The 18,742-nt window shown below is 39.7% G+C and overlaps 1 long non-coding RNA gene across 1 annotated transcript; it reads left to right on the forward strand.

The window, feature by feature from the left end:
- Positions 1-372: 372 nt before the first annotated feature.
- Positions 373-17,740, forward strand: LOC118763297. The gene is made up of 3 exons (XR_004999048.1): positions 373-454; positions 6,634-6,639; positions 17,730-17,740. It is a non-coding gene; the product is annotated as an uncharacterized LOC118763297 (long non-coding RNA).
- The last annotated feature ends 1,002 nt before the right edge of the window (positions 17,741-18,742 follow it).

Consider the following 18,742-nt stretch of genomic DNA (forward strand, 5'->3'; position numbering starts at 1 on the left):
CGTAAAAGATAACACAGATTTGCAGAAACCAAAAAGCACAGAACCTGAAAGCACAGACACACATACAGACTTACAGTCACACAAACGTGCAGACCCGCAGACAAATAAACACACAGACATACAGCTACAGACACATGATAATACAGAGTCACAAAACAAAAAAAGAGCAGACATACGGACGCAAGAGGTACACAGGAACAGAATACATTTGATAACATATCAGATAACACAAAAAATAGAAAGGAAAATAACTAAAATCAAAGACATTGTTAAAGTGGACCTCTCGGTGGGTTACGATAAGGAGACGAGATGGACTTTGATGGAAAAAGGTAAGTATAGAAGGTTAAAAGAGGCTTTCCCATCACATATAAACCCACTGGGGCCCGAGGTGAATTTCGAACCCAGCGCTCCAGTGATGAACTATGAGAAAATTAAGAACTATATAAAATGATAAGTTGAGCTTTATTTTGAAAAGAACTGTTGAAATAATTGAAATAACGCAACCACCCCGGAGCAGGGCTGGGTGGTCGTTCCATCTTTATTGTATAATTTTACTATTCCACTCTTTCATTTATTGATTGTCCCCGCATGTGTGTATTGTCCCATCTATGTTGGCCCCTAGTGGGCAATAAAGAAATATTTCACAGTTTCTAAAATAAATCACGACTTACAACTTCATCTTCTTTTCGTCCGCATATTTCACCACCGAGGTGCGAGGTTCAACATCTACCTCCGGCCTCAGTCGGTTCGATCATTCACAATGTCTTTCAATTTTGAATTTCTTTCAAGTTCGGGATGTCCTATATTTCACTATAAATTTTCTTTTTGTTTGTGTTTTGCATGTTGTCGCTTTTTGTCTCTATATTTCTGCAGTTTTTGGCTTTCGTGTGATTGTATCTGTGTGTCCGTGTGTTCATGTATTTGTGTGTCTGTGTGTTCGTTTGACTGTAATTTTGCGTGTTTCGTCTGTATGTCTATGTCTTTAGGTTTCCGCAATTATGGGTTATCTTGTTTCCGTTCGTTATTACTTGTGTGCTATTGCATGCCTATGCGTTTCAGTGTCTGCTGGTCCGAATGACTCTGTACTTGTAAGTCTTTTACTGGTGACCTTACTAGTAAATCTTCTCCGTTTCTCGTCGTGGGTTGGGTTTCCTCTTCCATTGCTTTGTACTTCTTCAATTCCACTATCGTCGGTGACTTCCTTCTCTCTCTTTTTCTGGCTTTCGCCTCCGCAAAGTTCCCGTCGTGTTCTGTTTTCTGTTTCTGCTGTTTTTCTACCATTATATTCGCCTGAATACTCTCCTCTACTATTTCCACTGCTACTCTAGGGCATTTCTTTCTCAAGTGCTCTCCTTCACCACATCCGTAACACTTTTGCGGGGCGGGGGGGAGTGTCTTCCCTCCAACATTATCTCCAGCCTTTTTTCATTTGGTAGCTCTAAAGTTTCAGGTATTTCGTCGTAATATTTCGGGCTCACAGAGCAAATTATCTCTAATCCGTAGCCCCATTACTTCACTTGTTGGGTTCGGCTTATCATGCCAAGCGTCTTCGCTTTCCTTCCTCGTCTTTGAATGAAAATTGCGGCTATTATCCACTCGGATCTATCGAAGGTGGGATTTCTTCCCACCCTAATTCTAACAATTCTTTTGCCCAAACGGTTTGGCATCAAAGTCCATTTTTCTCCCTGTATCAGCCTGTTGGAAGTTTTTTTCACCTCCTCTTCTGATAAAAAGGCTACCTCTATCGACGCAAATTTCTTTCATCTCGTAAAAACTGTTATGCTGTCTCCTATTTTTTCTTCCAAAATTTCTTCTATCTCTTCCTGTGGCGCGTGTTCAATTCTATTTTCATTCGAAAATGTTCTGAATATGACCGTCTTCTTTTCCTTTTTCACTTTTTCCTCCTCTGGCAGGGTCATTTTTATATTTGACCCTTCTTTCTTTACCATACCATAATATTTGTTTACCAGCTCCTTATTCCACTGTATCATCTCCGGCTTCAGCACACGTGGGTCTAGGGTAACTCGACCTCCAGTAGCTTCTGCATAACTTTTCATTTTTCTCAGTTATTCACTACCACCCAACAATCGTGGTTTCGCACAAAAAATTCGGCTAGAATTCTTCAAAAAACAACAAAAAAAGTGGCTTGGTAGCTGTCGATGCTTATTCGCCTTTGAAAACATATAGGTTTCAAGTGAAATACATTCACTGATTTCGAAAACAGAAATATTACATTTCTAAATCTCTCAGAGATTTATACACTAGCAGCACGATAAAGTGATGGTATGTTGCCAACTTAATGTGGCAGTTCCAGAAAATGTGTCATGGTCAAATGGAAACGGTGTTTCCTAGGGCTAAATAGCAGTAGCTTTCTTCCTTTTCATGGGACTACCACATTAAGTTGGCAACATACCATCACTTTATCGTGCTGCTACTGTATAAATCTCCCTGAGACATTTAGAAATGTAATATTTCTAAGAATCTATTTTGTATAGTATTTAATATATGCATCAGTCGCTCTCAATAATTTCTCTTGGCTCATTTTCGAATTTATTATTGTTGTGAGTTCCCTGATCAGTCTTGGTAAAACAAATACTATGAAGAAAGTGTTCCAAGGGGAAATTATCACCTTGTTTGCATATAAGGTATTATGTTATTCAATATAGCCTTTATTTAAGTTGGCAAGGTATAACTGAAAATAATTTAACTGCAATTTTCAGCAGGCTGTGCGACCTTGTATCAATTCCCTATTGAAGACAAAAAAAAAAACACTAATGAAAAATTCTTTCTCCTCTCCTCTCCTTGTCTTACACTTTCTTTTCAAGTTTTCAGATCAGGTGACGGAAGTAAAAGACTTAGCTTATTCATCTCCTTCAGGAGCTGTGCAAGGTCTGACTTTGATGGAAGAGGTGCACTTTCGGTTACAATGTACCTATCAACACGTTAGCACCAACATTATTAGTTAGGAAGGCTCATTAACTGAACTTGTCTCAAGATAATTTGTTTTGATCTTCCTCTTTCTTTCTCTCTCTACCTCTCTCTCATATGTATGTATGTATTCACCTGTTTGTTTATTTCTCAATTACCCCTCTCTCCCTATTTTTACTTCCATGCTTTCTCTTTCTACCTCACATAGTTTTGATCTACATATGTTTTAGCATTCTTTGCAAATTTTTTCTTATATATTTGGCAAATTCCTACTTCCTCTTTTGCCCAATACAACTGCTTAGTGACGGCACGCGGCTTAGTGGTTAAGATGTTGGACTCATGATCGCAAGGTTGTGGAATCGATTCTTAGACTAGGAGATGAGTTGTGTCCTTGAGCAAAACATTTCATTCATGTGACTCTAGTCCAATCAGCGAGCAAAAATGAGTAACATGTTGAAGTGGAGACAAGCTTGGCAAGCTGGCGATGGGTGGTGGAGCCTGCCTAAACTACAGACAGAAGGGAACTTCCGGACTGACGGGCCACAGGCCTTCTCTAGTGTTGAGTATTACAACAGCTTAAATAGAATGTTTCAAGTCATCAATTTAATTTTCATACGTTTAAGTTTTCACAAATATAATATAATAAGTACTATACCGATGATGATTGAGTATATATACATTTCTCCATAGGAAAAATCACATGATGTCGTTAATCCTTTATTGTTATTGTATTAAAAAGAATCTGTGAATTGGCAGATAAGATAAATACGTTAGAACATCGGGATTCAAGCATTACACTATTTAACTTCGTCATTCTACGTTCAGTGATCAAATACTACTGGAACTAACTTCGCTTTTCATCTTTGTTATATCTATAAAATAAATATACTAATGCACAGAGGTCAGTTTAATCGGCTGTATTCTTCTTTTATGCCTGTGGAAGAAACCTTCATTATGGTCTTAGAACTGTTGTTGTGCAACTGTAACACCATTAATGGATACACTTCTGTAACTTGTAAACGTATAAATGAATGTAAAATTTGATATATTCAAATATTGAAAAACCTAGCGATCTCAGGTCAGCTTGAGGTTAACGGATACGATTCGTTGATAATCCTTTATCTATAACCTCTTCAATCTTGTAAAGCTACCAACATTTCACCTGCCAATTATGGAAATTATCTATCAACGTGAGATAGTTTTCGCTTTCATATTTCTCCGTACGCTGTTAATCTGTATTGTGAAAGTCCACACGTATTTAACTTTATATTCCACGAATTACTTTTTTCGACCTGGTAAATTGTCCTACAACATGCATTTCTGTATGCAATCTTGCTATTCATAAAGTAACCTACACATCATTGCCTACAGGTAAAAAGGAAAAGAAAATTAGGTTTAAAAGTTCAATGCAGTGCTTGTGATACTAGGTAAACCTCTAAAACTGAATACAAATTACAATTAGTTCTAAGCTGGACAGTGACCGCAGTGGTATAATCAACGACCATTCTTTTTAAAATGAAATATTGAGTATAAAACAGGAATAAACTCTCCGCGGCAGTTAGCTATCAGGACACTGCAACTTTCAAAATTTCTATGCTTTCCGAAATTCGCCGACACTAATCCTGACGTACCTACGCACACTTCCATCTTTATCGCTCTTTTATTGTTCACTTTTCTGTCTTTTACTTGTTTCAGTCATTTGACTGCGGCCATGCTGGAGCACCGCCTTTAATCGAGCAACTCGACCCCGGGACTTATTCTTTTGTAAGCCCAGTACTTATTCTATCGGTCTCTTTTGTAACGGGGACATAAGCACACCAGCATCGGTTGTCAAGCAATGCTAGGGGGACAAACACAGACACACAAACACACACACGCACATATATATATATATATATATATATACATATATACGACGGGCTTCCTTCAGTTTCCGTCTACCAAATCCACTCACAAGGCTTTGGTCGGCCCGAGGCTATAGTAGATGACACTTGCCCAAGGTGCCACGCAGTGGGACTGAACCCGGAACCATGTGGTTGGTAAACAAGCTACTTACCACACAGCCACTCCTTGTTCACTTTTCTGTCTTCTTGTGTTGTACCCTGTGTTCTATCTATGTACTTTTAGCTTTTATTAATGTCTTTCTTTACTTGACGTATAATGTTGCATTCTGTCCCCTCTTTTAATTCTTTTCCGCTGAATTGAAGTGCACCTGTGTATTGTATACAATACGCTCATTATTGTTGCTGGGGCTTCTGTCTGACAGTAGCAAATTTGAAACTATCTTCCTGTGGTTTAAATCTCTCTTAGACGGATTTAGTTTCCAGCCCCCGAAATTGTCATAAAAATATTAATTTGATAAATACAGTCAAAATTATTAGCGTATTCTTGTTTGCTTTTACCGATTTGTTTTTGTCTACCTTACCTTTGCTCTTTCTCTTTTTCACACACAGTGTCTCACACGATCTCTATCCTCTTATTCTCTCTCTTCTTTTTCACTCCTCTCCCTTCAATTCTGTCTTTGTTTCTTTTAGTTCTTTTCTTTCTTTCTTTCTCCTTGCTTTTTTACACATTATTAAGGCGGCGAGTTGGCAGAAACGTAAGGACGCCGGGCGAAATGCATCGCCGTATTTCGTCTGCCGCTACGTTCTGAGTTCAAATTCCGCCGAGGTCGACTTTGCCTTTCATCCTTTCGGGGTCGATTAAATAAGTACCAGTTATGCACTGGGGTCGATATAATCGACTTAATCCGTTTGCCTGTCCTTGTTTGTCCTCTCTGTGTTTGGCCCCTTGAAATGCCTATTTCTTTACTACTACTTTGTGGGTAGTAAAGAAATAGGCATTTCATTTGTCTTCATGTTCTGATTTCAAATTCCGCTGATGTTGACTTTGCGTTTCACCCTTTCGAGGTCGATAAGTTAAGTACCAGTGAAGTACTGAAATCAATGTAAGCGACTAACCCCCTCCCCCAAATTCCAAGCCTCGTGCCTATTGTAGAATGGATTATTACTCATTATTATATTGTTACCCATTCTCTCTCTCTCGTCCTCACAAATCTCTCACTAATTCTTTTGCTATCTTTCTGTCCTCTTTTTTCGTCCTCTCTCTCTCCATCTCTCTCTCTCTCTCTCTGGCTTCCTCTCTATTTCTCCATCTCTCTCTCTCTCTCTCTCCCTCTCTCTCTCTCTCTCTCTCTCTCACTGAACTTACACTCCCTCCATCCCTCTACTTTCTCCTGCTTCCTTGTTGTTCTGTGAAAAGAATTGAAGGAATCACAAGTTGGCTGACCAACGGAGAAAATAAAAACACGTAAACAAGAGAAGAAAAAAATGTAGAAAAATGATACTTTAGCAAAAAAAATAATAAGTTGACAGTAAACAAATCTTTGGCAGAAGACAAAATGTACGAAAGTTAAAATATGTGTAAGAAAGATCTGGGTTTCCGGTCTAGCATCCTCGCATCTCAACTAAAATTGTCTACACATACCGGAAATTAACAGCAGTCAAGTAAAATGAATCAAAGAATTAGGAAGGAAAATAAGATGCTTGTATTCTGTTTATATGTTTATATGATGCATATATTATATAGCAAAGTCCGATATTGACCAAAGACTTAAGGCATAAATAAACTACATTTATATCATCTAAATCAGTGCTTCTCAAACTATCTGATGTGGCGTACCGGGGTTTTTTTCCAATGTGCCAGGGACCGGTAATATTTCTTAGTAATATTAATTTATACCGGAAACAATATATATAATGAATATAATAAAAGTTCACAATTTTTTTTTTAATCGTATATTTATTTTGTAAACAAAGGATCTTTTCGGTTTGAACGGCAGTTTTTTCTAGCGGTGTCATATGAAATTGTCACCCATAATTATGACCCTAGTATCGATCTATTGCATTTCAATCTGTTTTATAGTTAGGGTTAGTTAGGCTTAGGGTTAGGGTTAGGATTAGGGGTGGGGGAAGGGTATGTTTTTTTCTTCACGAATGTAAATAAACCCTATCTGTTTCTTAAACGAGGGACTTATTCATACGGCACAGAATGTTTTGTACCTCAATGAACGTCACTGATTGATTGAAATTGCAGAAATTGAAGAGAAAAAAACAACAAATATCTTACAAACTATAGAATCTTCTCAATAAAGCCAAGAGAAAAAGATGTTTTATAAACACATTCTACCAGTATACGAAGTTTAAAATTTTTTAGTTACCTAGAAATTATGTTAAAAACCGAAAAGATCCTAAACAAATAATACAATATTACTTAAGCATTTTATAATGTTTCTTTCTTTCCTGGAAACTCGCAGCATACCGGCAGCTGATCACGGACCAGCACCGGTCCGTGGATCACCACTTTGAAGAGCACTGATCTAAATGGCACATTTTCTGTATTGGCCCTTCAAATTTTGAGACAGGTCCAGTCAATTTTATGGGGCAGAGTTAGTCGGTTACATAGACGCCAGTACTTGATCGCTACTTTATTTTATCGACCCCGAAAAAAAATCGAAAAGCAAAGTTGACCTTCACAGTATTTGAACACAGAACGTAATGAGCCGAAAGAAATATTGTGAAGCATTTGATCCGATGTGCTAACGATTTAGCCAGTTCACCAGCGTTTAGCAATATCCCTGTTGCCATTTGTTTATTATAAACGCCAATTTTCCACACCAAAAGGGCAGCAAGTAGTCCGACCACAAGATATAGTTACGAAGTTCTTATTCCTTTCGAAGACCTGTTGATCGCACTTGTGATATTTGATATCATATCCATTAAAAGCTTCGTCATTAATTTCATAGCAATATGTCCTTTTTATATAACTAACATTCAGCAGCGCCTAATTTCCTGCTCCTTTTTGTTGCTTTGAATTATTTATTAGCTTCGTGCGAATGCCTTTTAGGTGATGGCGTTCAGGAAATGTTTAACCTCTGTATATGTCGAGTATCTTGAAATTCGTAGTCATGCACTTTCGCATACATACTTGTACACGTACACAAACATAGTATATGCATCTGGATGTGTGTGTGCGTGTGTGTATGGTTCATTGTATTTTACTTTATTCTCCAATTGTATCTATTTGTACTTGATTGTGCGTGCATTATATATATGTACCATATTTTTCGGCTTACAGATCGTAATGTACAATGTAATGTAAACATTCAAACTTCATCATTATCTTTCCAACTGTTAAAGCATTTCACATGGACTTTTTGGTCTTCCAAAGTCGAGGTAGTAGTGTATACAAGTCGACCTACCGTTTTGGCTGTAAATTTCCGTCTGAACAATTCGACTTATATGCCGGAAAATACGGCTTGTGACAGAGTGTAAATATTTGTACCTAAGTCTTTATAATTGTGGTGTGTGTATTCTTTTACTTGTTTCAGTCATTTGAATGCAGTCATGCTGGAGCACCGCCTTTAGTCGAGCAAATCGACCCCAGGACTTATTCTTTGGAAGCCTAGTACTTATTCTATCGGTCTCTTTTGCCGAACCACTATGTTACGGGGACGTAAACACACCAGCATCGGTTGTCAAGCGATGTTGGGGGGACAAATACAGACACACACACACGCACACACGCACACACCACACACACACACACACACACATAATATATATTATAATATATATATAATATATATATATATAATATATAATACATTTACATATATACGACGGGCTTCTTTCAGTTTCGGTCTACCAAATCCACTTACACGGTTTTGGTCGGCCCGAGGCTACAGTAAAAGATACTTGACCAAGTTGCCCCGCAGTGGGACTGAACTCCGAACCATGTGGTTGGTAAGCAAGCTACTTACCACACAGCCACTAGTGTCATTTTCGTAAGAAAGAAGACAGTACCCACGACTCCATATAGATACTTGAAGGCTGGTGGAAGTGATGGAAGAAGATACTCTAAAAACGAAAGACCTGACCCGAATACTAGCAACATAATGGACTCCACTAAAAAAGCAAGCAAGATCCTAGGTGGCAGCGTTAAACCGCGTGAGCGAACGATTAAGTCTACCAGTCAAATTGTTCAAGGCAGTATTTGAATTCAGAACGCAAAGAACCGAAATAAATACCACAAGGCATCTGAGCCAACGTTCTCACACTTCCGCCGCCACTCCACAACCTTTGATTCGTATTTATAATTGACCCCGAAAGGATAAAAGGCAAATTTGACCTTAGCGGGATTTGAACTAAAGGTACGGGAAGTTGGAACAAATGCCTGGAGGCATTTTATCTGATGCTCCAAAGACTTTTCCAATTCATCCCCTTCTGTGTGTAAATGCGTGCGCATTGTGGCGTGGGTGAGTCCCGTGTGTGTGTGTGTGTGTGTGTGTGTGTGTAATCAGTGTGTGTCTGATTTCGTATCGATTTTGTTATTGTTTCTCTGTAATTTTTTATTGTTTTCATTTATTTATTTTTCGACTTGGAATTATAATATAATTGTGAAACAGACGCAGGAGTGGCTGTGTGGTAAGTAGCTTGCTTACCAACCACATGGTTCCGGGTTCAGTCCCACTGCGTGGCACCTTGGGTAAGTGTCTTCTACTATAGCCTCGGGCCGACCAAAGCCTTGTGAGTGGATTTGGTAGACGGAAACTGAAAGAAGCCCGTCGTATATATGTATATATATATATATATATATATATATATATATATATATATGCGAGTTTGTGTGTCTGTGTTTGTCCCCCTAGCATTGCTTGACAACCGATGCTGGTGTGTTTATGTCCCCGTCACTTAGCGGTTCGGCAAAAGAGACCGATAGAATAAGTACTGGGCTTACAAAAGAATAAGTCCCGGGGTCGAGTTGCTCGATTAAAGGCGGTCCTCCAGCATGGCCGCTGTCAAATGACTGAAACAAGTAAAAGAGTAAAAGAAAGAGAGAGAGAGAGAGAGTAATTCCTAAACTGTTTCTGTGAAGCCTTTCACAATCACGTGATCTGTTCTTGCTTACCGACAGAAGTATTATATTCCACGCGATTGTCTTCTTGTTTTAAACGTCTCCAATTGATTGTCTGCAGCTTTGGTGAAATCGATCAAATGAACGTCAAAAAATATCCTGATTGATTCTTTCTACATAAACTACACACACCTTCCCTACATATCTCTCTTTCTACCTGTTCCAATCTAAAACAGATCATTTACTTTACTCCACGACTCACAAACCCTATCCCTCCCCCAAAACTCCCTATCTCTCACACTCTCTCCTATTCTATCTTTCTCTCTGTCTTTCTCGGACTCTCCTTCCCTCATCTCTCTCTCTCTGTTCTTTTCCCTCCTACCTCACTCCCTTTTTGTCTTTCCCGATCAATTTTCCTTTTCCATTAACGTCTCACTTTTGTCATATCTTTCCTCCTTACCCGTACTAACTCTCTCTCTCTCTCTCTCTCTCTCTCTCTCTCTCTCGCTCCATACATCTCCCATCTCTTCCATCGTCTTTCTACTTTCTTCTATGTCATTCAGTTCTTCTTCTCTCTCTCTCTCTCTCTTCTCTCTCTCTCTCTCTCTCTCTCTCCTCTCTCTCTCTCTCTCTCTTCTCTCTCTCTCTCCTCTCTCTCTCTCTCTCTCTCGCTCCATACATCTCCCATCTCTTCCATCGTCTTTTTACTTTCTTCTATGTCATTCAGTTCTTCTTCTCTCTCTCTCACTCTCTCTCTCTCTCTCTCTCATCTCTCTCTCTCTCTCTCTTTCTTTCTCTCTCTCTCTCCCTCGTTACCTTTTTTTATTATTTCTTTCTCTCTCTCTCTAATCTTTCTGCTTTCTCTCCCAGCTCTTTTTGTCTTTTGAAATCAATTTTTCTTTTTGTTTCAGATGCCTCACCTTGTTCTCTCTCTTTCTCCCTCGTTCGCTCTCTCCTCATTGTACTATATATATATATATATATATATATATATATATATATATACATACTTACAAACATACAAACATGCATACATACATACATACATACATACATGCATGCATACATGCACACATACATAATATACATATCCATGTATTGTATATATTTGTATGGTTTATATTTATACTTATAAGTATGTATTATGCATATATATATATACATGCATGTATTGTATATATTTATACTTATGTGTTTGTATGTATATATATATATATTCATATATGTGTGTGTGTGTGTATAGATAGATGTATAGATCTATATATATATAATGCATACAAGAATAAATCTCTCTCTTTATTTCTCTCTTCCCCCCCCTTTCTCTCTCTCTCTCTCTATATATATATATATATATACATATATAAACAAACACATATGCATACATATAAGTGCATGCGTGTGTGCATCTGTCTCTTCTTTCATCCTCAACAGCTTGGTGTTTGTGGTGTTAGCCTGAAAAGCTTCGTTACTACTGATCGATATATAACAATCTTTGACCAAACTTTGTTTTCTTCTATTACTTGCTAGTAATTAATAATGGCCTTATTCTAGTATTTCTAACGCGTGATGCATACCTTTTTAAATGGTTGCTTCTTGTTGTTGTTCTGGTGGTGGTGGTGGTGGTGGTGATCGGTGCTAGTGGTGGCGGCAGTTAGTAATGATTTAGTTAGGGTTTAGATGGCGATAGTAGTGATAATGGTTGAAGGTGTTGGTATGAGGTGGGAACGATGGTGTTGGTGGTGTTGGAGCAGATGGTGGTGTTGGAGCAGATGGTGGTGTTGGAGCAGATGGTGGTGTTGGAGCAGATGGTGGTGTTGGAGCAGATGGTGGTGTTGGAGCAGATGGTGGTGTTGGAGCTGATGGTGGTGTTGGAGCTGATGGTGGTGTTGGAGCAGATGGTGGTGTTGGAGCAGATGGTGGTGTTGGAGCAGATGGTGGTGTTGGAGCAGATGGTGGTGTTGGAGCAGATGGTGGTGTTGGAGCTGATGGTGGTGTTGGAGCAGAGGTGTGTTGGAGCAGATGGTGGTGTTGGAGCAGATGGTGGTGTTGGAGGCAGATGGTGGTGTTGGAGCAGATGGTGGTGTTGGAGCAGATGGTGGTGTTGGAGCAGATGGTGGTGTTGGAGCTGATGGTTGGTGTTGGAGCAGATGTGGTGTTGGAAGCAGATGGTGGTGTTGGAGCTGATGGTGGTGTGGAGCAGATGGTTGGTGTTGGAGCTGATGGTGGTGTTGGAGCAGATGGTGGTGTTGGAGCTGATGGTGGTGTTGGAGCTGATGGTGGTGTTGGAGGCAGATGGTGTTGTTGGAGCAGATGGTGGTGTTGGAGCAGATGGTGGTGTTGGAGCAGATGGTGGTGTTGGAGCAGATGGTGGTGTTGGAGTGATGGTGGTGTTGGAGCTGATGGTGGTGTTGGAGCAGATGGTGGGTTGGAGCAGATGGTGGTGTTGGAGCAATGGTGGTGTTGGAGCAGATGGTGGTGTTGGAGCAGATGGTGGTGTGGAGCTGATGGTGGTGTTGGAGCAGATGGTGGTGTTGGAGCAGATGGTGGTGTTGGAGCAGATGGTGGTGGTTGGAGCAGATGGTGGTGTTGGAGCAGATGGTGGTGTTGGAGCAGATGGTGGTGTTGGAGCAGATGGTGGTGTTGGAGCTGATGGTGGTGTTGGAGCAGATGGTGGTGTTGGAGCAGATGGTGGTGTTGGAGCTGATGGTGGTGTTGGAGCAGATGGTGGTGTTGGAGCAGATGGTGGTGTTGGAGCAGATGGTGGTGTTGGAGCAGATGGTGGTGTTGGAGCTGATGGTGGTGTTGGAGCAGATGGTGGTGTTGGAGCAGATGGTGGTGTTGGAGCAGATGGTTGGTGTTGGAGCAGATGGTGGTGTTGGAGCAGATGGTGTGTTGGAGCAGATGGTGGTGTTGGAGCAGATGGTGGTGTTGGAGCTGATGGTGGTGTTGGAGCAGATGGTGGTGTTGGAGCAGATGGTGGTGTTGGAGCTGATGGTGGTGTTGGAGCAGATGGTGGTGTTGGAGCTGATGGTGGTGTTGGAGCAGATGGTGGTGTTGGAGCTGATGGTGGTGTTGGAGCTGATGGTGGTGTTGGAGCAGATGGTGGTGTTGGAGCAGATGGTGGTGTTGGAGCAGATGGTGGTGTTGGAGCTGATGGTGGTGTTGGAGCTGATGGTGGTGTTGGAGCAGATGGTGGTGTTGGAGCAGATGGTGGTGTTGGAGCAGATGGTGGTGTTGGAGCTGATGGTGGTGTTGGAGCAGATGGTGGTGTTGGAGCTGATGGTGGTGTTGGAGCTGATGGTGGTGTTGGAGCTGATGGTGGTGTTGGAGCTGATGGTGGTGTTGGAGCAGATGGTGGTGTTGGAGCAGATGGTGGTGTTGGAGCTGATGGTGGTGTTGGAGCTGATGGTGGTGTTGGAGCTGATGGTGGTGTTGGAGCAGATGGTGGTGTTGGAGCAGATGGTGGTGTTGGAGCAGATGGTGGTGTTGGAGCTGATGGTGGTGTTGGAGCAGATGGTGGTGTTGGAGCAGATGGTGGTGTTGGAGCTGATGGTGGTGTTGGAGCTGATGGTGGTGTTGGAGCTGATGGTGGTGTTGGAGCTGATGGTGGTATCGGTAGTGGCTATTAAGCTGGTGATGTTGATATAAGCGCTAACATTGAGGACGAAGGGGGTGATAGTTGTGGTACCGGTCTGGGCAGTGGTATCGCTTATGAAACGTGGTAGTGGTCATAAAGGTAGTGGTGGTGTGTGTGGGGGGAGGTAGTGCAGCAACTGCTAGTTGCAGTGATGGTTGTTCAAGTAAAAGCACATTAATAAAAGCAAAGACACATTGATAACGATGAGAAGAAGCTGGTTGTTAATACGATTACTTCTGTTCGTACTTTACAATTTTTCATTTCTTCTAAGACAACACTTCGAAAATTGCCACAATCAAATACGTTGAAAATCAAAAATATATTGAAAATTAAAAGAACAAGAGTATCGTACAAAATATGCGCAGACGTGGTGGCTGTGTGGTAAGTGGCAACAAGTTTGTTTCCCAACTATATGTTTTCGAGTTCAATCCGATATCGTGGCCATTGAGCAAGTGTCTTCTTCTATAGCCTCGATCCGACCAACGCCTTGTGAGCTGATTTGGTTGTCGGAAACTGAAAGGAACCCAACGTGTATATATATATATATATATATATATATATACAAGATGAGAAAATGGAGAAATACATCTCCTTTGCCCATATAATACAGTAAATTAATTGATTGCATCGCAATCATTAACATTTATGTATTAACTTTGTTGGGTACTTCACTAGCAGTATATTGGATATATGTTATCCCATGGAGGGTTGCATTTACAACCCCTATCTCAATTTGTATATATATATATATATATATATATATATATATATTTATATATATATATATATAAAATATAGTTAGTGCGTGTGTGTGTCTTTGTCTTTTGACAACCGGTGTTTGTGTGCGTGTGTCGTCTACTATAGATGTTTGTGTAAGAAGATTATATTTTGTTCACAATTTATTCGATTGAAATCCGAAATCTCGTCTGGCTCAAACTAAACCAGCATTAAGGTATTTTGCTATGAAGGGAAATTGCCAAGTCCACTTGATGCAAAGAAAAGCAAATGGAATACTGTGGTCGTAGATACATCTAAAAAGATGGAGAGTTCATGGCAGAAATGCTTTCGATCATAGGTTGAGCTGATGGGTAAGAAACAAAATAGGATAAAGCTCCTTCCCGAGTTATATAGACTCACAGCGCCGGTTTCCCGATGGCGCATATATTTCTACCTGGACGGGACCCCTTTGTCTTATAGATAGTCAACAACGGCTGCTCTGGGTAGAAGTCGAGTTTTTGATCAAACAATATATTACTGGTCGCCGCGTATAATTCGTCAAAATGTCACCGTTCGTTTCGCACTGAATATTTCCACTAAGCAATATTGACGAGTCTTCAGGCATGTAAGCCGGTCATAACCAATAATATCTTGACTAACGATAGAAAAATGCACCCGCTCTATTACTTATATTGATTATGCAACTATTTCTGACTCATAGTCAACTGATGATGTGTGCGCGCGTGTGCGTGTGTCCTTAAAAGATCATGAAATATTGAGTCCTAACCTCGAGAGTTTTGATTATAAGCTGTTCATAAGCAGAAAGGATGCAATGTTCTGCCTTTTCTTGATGTATCACATGATTGTTCTGGTTCTGTTCAAGAATAATAATTATTTCTTTATTGCCCACAGGGGGCTAAACATAGAGGGGACAAACAAGAACAGACATATGTATTAGGTCGATTACATCGACCCCAGTGCATAACTGGTACTTAATTTATCGACCCCGAAAGGATGAAAGGCAAAGTCGACCTCGGCGGAATTTGAACTCAGAACGTAACCGCAGACGAAATACCGCTAAGCATTTCGCCCGGCGTGCTAACGTTTCTGCCAGCTCACCGACTACCATGGTACATTTCAGTATACTTAAAAGGATCCTGAAATCCTTGAATTATCTTACCCTTAATTTAGAGAAGTATTTCATTTCGACGATGTTATTGAGAAAATTTATTGAGAAGTTAAGGATGCAACCATACGCATAAAAACGTGCCTGTCAGGGAATAACAAGTAGATCTTTCATGCGCAGGTGGAAGATCAATTGTGCTGCCTTATTGTTTCATGTGCAATCAACGTCTTAGCGAACTGAAAAAGCAACAACACTACTTTGGTCAAAGCTGTCAATGGCAAGGGACTCCTGGAATGTAAAGTAGAATAACATATTTCAAGTTGATCTGATTCTACCAAAACTATTGGTGATTAATAAGGAAAAGACACTCTGACAAAAGAGACGTCCAACTGTGACTGCAAACCTTTCGGTTAATTACCCAATTACACACTAACTTAGCCCACCTGTGATCTTCTCCAATGAGATACGGACAACTATAAATGACTTTACATGCCATGGTTGATACGGGCATAGGTGAGGTAGAGTTGGCTTCGATCTCATTGTGCGAAACATTGGGTAAATAACGTCTACCATAAATTTAGGTCAATTAACGCCTTTTGAATGAAATTGGGTCGGTGGGATCTATGTGGAGGTTAGTCGAAAGGAAGGACTCTTCCTGCTCTAAGATAATATACTAAATCTGTTACCCGGTTTCACCATTTGATTCATGCGAGCCTTTACCGAAATCTACTTTTCAGTTGCGTACATTTGGACCTTCTCTCAACCCTGAGCGTAACCCGACATCTTCATGCCCTGCTTCCGGTCACGGCACACTGTAAATTTTAGATTCTTGCTCCCTTTTATTTTATAAATCTAAGAGTTTCTGCAAAAATGTCATAGGCAATGCACTCTCTCTTTTAACTAAAATGTAAATAATTCAATAATGAAATACCTCAATCTTTTTAATCACTGTTAACGTCTGTCAACAAGCCTTCATTTAATGTATGTTACCCGAAAATATTTCGTTTATGAATTCGTCATTGTTGAAAACACAGAATGCTTCATATTGTATTTCTTGAAAACCAAATCCTCAAATATTGTTCTCTCTTCATAGCGAGTTAACCAACTGAGTTGGCATCTTCTTTATTAAACATTTTGTTGCAACAAAAACTCTTTCAAACTACAAATGACTCTATTAATATTCAGTCAAGTACTTGGCCTTATTTCTTCCCACCTTTTGTCGATATGCACGTGAGACTCTACTCGGGTCAGAGAGGTGAAAGTAGGCAGGGATTTATCGTTTGTGTTCTTAATTTGAAAATATGAAATCAGGATAAAGCATGGAGAAAGAATACTCGGGAGTGAAAAAATCATGTGCAGTCCTGTGAACCTTAAAAGGAATAATCCCCCCTCCCTCTCTCTCTCTCTCTCTCTCTTCATATATATATATATATATATATCTCTCTCTCTTGATATATGTAGATAGATAGATAGATAGATAGATAGATAGATAGATAGATAGATAGATAGATAGATAGATCGATGATAGATAGATAGATAGATAGATAGATAGATATGGGGTGGAGTTGGAGGGTGTATACATGTACATATATATATGTATATATACATATATGTATATATGTATATATATATATGTGTGTGTGTTTGTGCATGTACACACACACACACGATTTATCTTTTGTGTATGTTTCTTTTTGTTTTTGTATGTATCTGTTTTTTAGTCATTTAAGTGTAGCAGCCAGTTCGCAGCACAGCCAGTCTATAGAGTATTCGCTCATAGACTGAAGCGCCTAGGCTTTGGTATGTAGACATTGACACAACCATATGCTTCTAGAAAATGTACGTATATATATATGTATGTATGTATGTATGTATATATATATATATATATATATATATATATACTCTTTTACTCTTTTACTTGTTTCAGTCATTTGACTGCGGCCATGCTGGAGCACCGCCTTTAATCGAGCAACTCGATCCCGGGACTTATTCTTTTGTAAGCCCAGTACTTATTCTATCGGTCTCTTTGCCGAACCGCTAAGTAACGGGGGCATAAACACACCAGTATCGGTTGTCAAGCAATGCTAGGGGGACAAACACAGACACACACACACTCATATATATATACATATATACGACGGGCTTCTTTCAGTTTCCGTCTACCAAATCCACTCACAAGGCTTTGGTCGGCCCGAGGCTATAGTAGAAGACACTTGCTCAAGGTGCCACGCAGTGGGACTGAACCCGGAACCATGTGGTTGGTAAACAAGCTACGTATCACACAGCCACTCCTTTATATATATATATATATATATATATGTATATATATATATATATATATATATATAAAATCATAATTTACCAGTATCCTTAGTTGTAAGCAAAAAGAAAGATACTATGAAGAGATGCAATTCCTCGATGTAAGAAGTCAGAGTAGCACTAGATAATTGTTGACCGCGTTGCTGGATATCTTTTAAGATAATCCACTATAGCTACAATAACTGACATACTATAGAAAATCCAGGAGAACAACAACAACAACAACAATGGTTTCTGATAAAGGCACAAAGCCAGTAATTTTGATTAGAAGGATTTAGTCATTGCCTTCGATGCCCATAGGCTGAAAGACAAAGATGACCTCGGCTGGATTCGAACTCCAGGCGTAAAAGAGCCTGACTAAATACCAATTGGCATTCTGTTCGATTCTTTAATCCAACCCGTCTGCCAATCCACCGCCGTTTATAATGATATATTCGGCATCATTAACATTAATAACAGCAGTAAAATGATTATTTAAAACGATTATTTATATTATAATAGTAACATTATTAACATCCTAAAATAAGAATCGTCAGCATAATTTTCGACGACAACAATATGCTTATAAGAATATCGATAATAATCAAATCTTGGACAACGAAACACACGAAACAAGAGCGGTCCGTTTTACGAGACCACTAGTCTCATTTTATTGGACGTAGTCAATTAAATTTTGTTGTTCCTTATTCCCAAGACACGATAAACATGTCTTACTGTAATAGAACTGAACAGTAAATAAAGCTTTCAATTCCTTATTCTACAACCTTGGCTAGCAACAATACTTAACTTCCAGAATGTAGAGATCACAACCTCCTAACATTTTTCACCTCACTAGATATCGAAATTAAAGCAAAATTCACGGCACAATTCTCCTCGCACCATTTCTTTAATATTCAGTAACTCCGGTCCAACCTAGACCTCATGTATCGTTTCTTATTTCTTTACTACCCACAAGGAGCTAAACACAGAGAAGACAAACAAGGACAGACAAGCGGATTAAGTCGATATCATCGACCCCAGTGCGTAACTGGTACTTATTTAATCGACCCCGAAAGGATAAAAGGCAAAGTTGACCTCGGCGGAATTTGAACTCAGAA

The sequence above is a fragment of the Octopus sinensis genome, linkage group LG4 (assembly GCF_006345805.1).
Source record: "Octopus sinensis linkage group LG4, ASM634580v1, whole genome shotgun sequence".
NCBI lineage: Eukaryota > Metazoa > Mollusca > Cephalopoda > Octopoda > Octopodidae > Octopus > Octopus sinensis.